We start from the raw sequence: 5,642 nt of genomic DNA, 5'->3' as shown, positions 1-5,642 counted from the left end.
TGGCCTTTGATGCTTCTAAGCTAGATGGCTACTCATTTACCTGCAAGCCTTTAAGACCCCAGATGCTATATCTTTTGATAGCTGGGCACCATGAGCTTTCTTCACCACATTTTCTTATGCACACATTTGTCTTCAGCAAACCTGTCAGGAAGATGTGCATCATGGAATGCCAATTTGATAGAACAAAGTGTTCTTGCACTGAGTAAGCACTTGAGTGGAGGTCCAATGTCCATCTGCTGCCTTAATACTAAACCTATAAATATAGGTATTAGGGATATTATCTCTGTAGATCTATCTAGATAAGATAGGCTGGATGAACAGTCTGGATAATTCTATATTTTATCCTACTGATTAATCGATCATACTATTTATATATCAATACTCACACTTACCAATAATTGTCTGTCAGTTTGCTAAATCTTTTTGTATTCTAGAATTAAATATTACTTAAGTAAATATATATAACAGGATGAGGCGAAAACATTTTTTCATAATATAAAAATACAAATTACTGCTAAAATCATAGGTATTCAGTATATTTTATACCTTTAGTAAGCATTATAGATATAATCATTAACATCCAGAAGACATTCTTTTTATTTCACTGCAATGTATATATGCCAAAGTAATTCACATGCAGATGTGCATTGAAAGTTATCCTTTTAATTTTAATAAAGCTTTAAATATCAGGGTAGACCAAATGGAATATATCTATAGTTTTGGTAGGCTACTTTGTGTTTTATAGTTAAAAGCTGCTGGTAATTTTCACGGAAAATTTAACTAAAGAGTGATTCCTCTTTTGAATACAGGAACAAAATTTATCGAGAATTATTGAACTCTTCAATGCTGCAAATCCTGTAAAATCCATTTATATCACTCTTTTCCTTATAGAAATAGAGCTTTAGAAATTATTCTACCATCGTAATATCAGTTAAACAGTAAGTTCTGTAAATATATGCATATTTTAATATATACAAAAATGGAAACTGAAAGCATTGCCTACTTTGAAAACTTTACAATTCTGGAGCATGACATCTCCCTACATTTTATGATGGCTAATTATCTGTAAATCTATTACATGATTAATTGGTATATAAAATGATATGTTATCTACTTTGCTTCACTTCTAATTACAAATTGATTAATATTTTATTACTTTTAATTTACGCTCCCTGGTGACACAGGGGTAAAAGTGCTTGACAGCTAAACAAAAGGTCAGTGATTTGAACCTGCAATCCTGACTTCCAGAGAAAGAAATAGCAGGCTCCTTCTATAAAGGTTTACAGTATCAGAAACCCTAGGAGACAATTCTACGTCCTCCAACAGGCTTTCTATAGATTGGAGTCCACTTATCCGCATGGCTTTGGTTTATGGTTTTCATTGACCTTCTGAGATACAGCCTTAGTAAGAGAAACTACCACTTTGAATCCAAACTTTAAACTCTATCATTTGAAAAGGAACCCAAAGTAGACCTCTAATTAGTCAGGCCCCCTGTGACTGGGGCTACTGGCAGCCTTGAAGCCTCTTTTTCCCAAAGTGCTGAATGACAGGGGTCAGAGATCCAGCACAGCTGGGAAAGGTTAACTCTGTCCAAAGAGAGTCTTAGAATATGAGACCTCTGACCAAGGGTGGGTTGATGGAAGCATGTCACAGAGCTTTCTTGGGCAACAAGGACATGTATGTAGAGCAAACCAGGTACTTTCTGTGACAGCATCCACCTACCCATACCATTAAAATAATCAACTCTAATTTCTCCTCATTCTTTAAATACAGGAAAAGGAAAAAATGTTAACAATTATTATTATTTTTTAATGTAGATAAGTTTACATACTGATACATTGCATCGAGATGTAGTAAACCATGGGTCAGAATGTAGTTTCTGTTGATTAAAACATTAACATACAGAACTAGAAAAACAGAAAGGGGCTTATGAAAAAGCACTTTTGGAATTATTTTACTAAGCACTGTTATATCTTCTATGTCATGCGTGTATGTATGGAAGTAATTGTCATGCAATCTAGTCTCTACTGATTCATAGTAACCCAGCTTACAGAGTAGAAATACAACACAAGATTTCTTTACTGTAATTTCTATAGAAGCAGATGCTGGGTGGGTTTGAGTTATTAGCAGTTTGATTAGCAGCTAAAGGTTTAAGCTTTGTGCTAGGAGGGATCCTACATACATGTTTACACATGCATACACACATATACACATGAATTTAGTTATATGTACAAATATATACACACACCTATACACACACTTAATCCATTTTCTAGTAGCCCTGATGGTGGTGTCAGATAAGCATTGAACTGGTCACTGTTAGATCAGCATTACAAACCTACCAGCTTCTTCAGGATTGAGATTAAGCCGTGTACTTCTGAAAAGAGTTACAGCCTCAGAAACCCTGTATCGGGTCACTATGACAACAGCAGTGCGTCATCTACGGTCTTAACTACCTCGTGCTGCAATAGCAGAAATACCCCAATCCAAATAGATTGCTTTTATCACCGTCTTGGAAACCAGAAGTCTGAATTCAGGGTGCTGGCTCCGGGTTAGTCTGGAATAACTAGAGAAACAAATAAAATAGCAATTGAATATTGAGAAAGCATTTCAGCCCAGTTCAGATCAAGTCCATAAGTCTGATATTAGTCCATATGTCCGATACCAATCTATAAATTCTTCCTCAGACTCATATAACCCCTGCAAGGTTGCCCAATGCAGAAAGATCACAGGCCAGTGGATAGAAAGCCTTGTGGATCTAGTGTCGGTGGAAGCATTTCAGCACTGGTAGGGCTCTCAATGTGGCTCCTTCAGCTCCTGGGCTCTAACGTAGCTCTATGTGTCTTTTCAACAGGAATGTCTTGCAGGAAGTGTGGCTGTGTTCCCCACTCCAGCGACTCCTCAGTGACTCCAAATGAGGTCATCAAGCTGTGACCTGATTGACAAGTTAACTTAGTTAGTTTGGCCAATGGAAATTGATAATGATGACATTATTAGGCATTTAGTTCAGTGCTTGGGGTCCTCACTGTCTTTGCACATTAATTATACCTGGAAAGCAACATTTGCAATTACCAGACTGTTAAGTATGAACAAGCTATGAATAATTGAAGCCTCTGAATGCAGATCTATTGAAGACTTTATGTTGTTCTCCTGTACACTTTGCAGTTATCTAACCAAAGATAATTTTATAATTTTAGCAATTAATCTTAGTAAAATGGTTTCCAAAGCTTTTGTCTTATGTTTCATAAAAATAAATAATTTTGTTGGTTTCACACAAAGTTATTTAGATTATATAACTAATATAATCAGAGTAAATGGCATGAACGAATTTGGGCACAATTCAATAGCTTCTCAGTCAACCCGTAGGAAAACAGAAATAAAAACTTCATGTTAGCTCATAATTTCCGAGCTCTCCACTTTATTTTCTAAAACTTTAATATAAAGTAGGTAAATAGTCCAATAGTCCAGGTCTTTTTCATTGTTGTTAATAAATCTAATTAATACAATCTGATTATGTGTGGGATTTTGTAAATTCTTATTTTGAAATCACAAACAAAATATTGACTGTACATAAAGTTTGGCCATCATCAAGGGGCAATGATTTAGGCATATAACATAGTTTGCATACACCAGGCTCATTTATAAGAAGTTGTGAGAATTACGTTTTTTTGAAATAATAGGTTTGTCTCTTGGGAAACAATTTCAAATACCATACATTTAATTATATTCTTTCATTTCCTTAGCACCTTGAGAAAGTTATATAATCTGCTGTCATTTGAGACTGAAGAGTGAAGGGGTGGAGTTCACCCTGTCAATCAGATCGCTGGTTGATGACCTTGTTTGGAGGCTCTAAGGAGATAAATAGCTTGCTGGGGTGAAACACAGGCACACTTTCTGCAAGACATTCCTGCAGACAGGACGCATGGGGCTATGCTAGAGCCCTGAAGCTGACGGAGTCATGTCAAGACCCCTGCCAGTGCTGAGATACTTCCACCACCAGTGGATCCACAAGACTTTCCACCCATTGGCCTGTGATCTTTCTTCTTGAATTCAGCATCATTGCATGTGCTGCATGAGTCTGAAGAAGAAGTTATAGACTGGTAATGGACATATGGGCTAATACTGGGTTTATGGACGTGATCTGACTGAGCTGGGATATTTTCTTAATGTACAACTGCTCTTTGATACATAAAGTTTTGTCTTACACACATAGAAATGTCCATGAATTTGTTTCTCCAGTTTATCCAGACTAACACGAACCTCATATAATAACAGAGGCTTACAATCCAGTTAGACAGTCCAGACTGACATGTGAAATGTTAACAAATACATCTGGAAGAGTCAGAGATTTTGTAAGATAAAGCTTATATAATTAAAGTGTGTGATGAAGCATTATCACAAATAAATACTGGAAATATTTATTTTTAGTAATTTATTCTATGTGTTACTTAGTCTTACAATAGAACTAATTTCCTCATAAACACTGAGCATTAAAATAAAATATTGCCCATTTGTGCCACATACAGCCTGGAGCAACACATCGAATCCCTAATCAAACTGATATGAGCTCAATATCAGGAAATCATAGCACATCTTTAAAAACCCAACATACTTCTTAAATATTCACATATTGCAATTTATTTAATTTCTATTGGAATTGACATCCAGAAATTGTTAATTATGAACGGATTTTTCCCATAAATCACTACATTCAAATGTCAGCTGGGTTAAATATTAAAACTTTTGGGTAGTGGGTATATATTAAGATACATTCCTATATTACTGTTAATGAAATTTTAAAATGCAATACTACTTTTAAATTTTAAAAGTATATTCTTTGTGGCAAAGCCTATAATTAATTTTGGGGGACGGCAATGATGGTTGGGGTGTATAATATAGTTTCCCTATATTTGGAAGCTATGAGATTTAATTTGTACTAGGCTTCTATGGTCATAACTCTATCTTTGAAATTGCTTCACTGTAAGTTAATGTAATATATACATCACCACAGAAATATTATAAAATATAATCATTTCTAATATTACAGAAAACAAAATACAGTCAGTTCTCGATACCTCAAATATTACTGAATTATTTATATTGGAGAGAAAAGCTATAATGACTTACATGAAAACTCTATATTTTAAAAATTCTCTACAGGTTATTTTAAATTATAAAACACAATACTTGATTTTTCTTAATTTTTTCACAGCTAGGGAAATACAAAACAATGTTTATTTAAAAGCTAATTAAATAAGGTGTGCTCATGGAACATATTTTGTAGATGTAACACGCATGCTGAGACCAAATTTGATTCAAAACCTAGAAGTATCTTAATTTCCTGCACAGTTTACAAATCAGCTGGTGCTTAACTATTTGATGGATGAATCTGTAGCTTGAAAGAATGTACATTTAAAATTATAATGTGATGCAAATTCTCTAATCAGACCCTCAGTTGGTAAACTAAATGTGTTATGTTTATATTTAGAATGTAAATGAATGCCACTAAATAAAGAAGGAATGTCACTAAATAAAGGTCCACACTGTCTTTGATGTATCTTATGTATCGGGTCACTATGACAACAGCAGTGCATCATCTACGGTCTTAACTACCTCGTGCTGCAATAGCAGAAATACCCCAA

The sequence above is a fragment of the Echinops telfairi genome, unplaced genomic scaffold (genome assembly GCF_000313985.2).
Source record: "Echinops telfairi isolate 266 unplaced genomic scaffold, ASM31398v2 ScPeMD7_3533;HRSCAF=4204_0, whole genome shotgun sequence".
NCBI classification, from domain to species: Eukaryota; Metazoa; Chordata; class Mammalia; order Afrosoricida; family Tenrecidae; genus Echinops; species Echinops telfairi.
The sequence above is the reverse complement of the archived record's forward strand: the minus strand, read 5'-3'. Positions refer to the sequence as shown.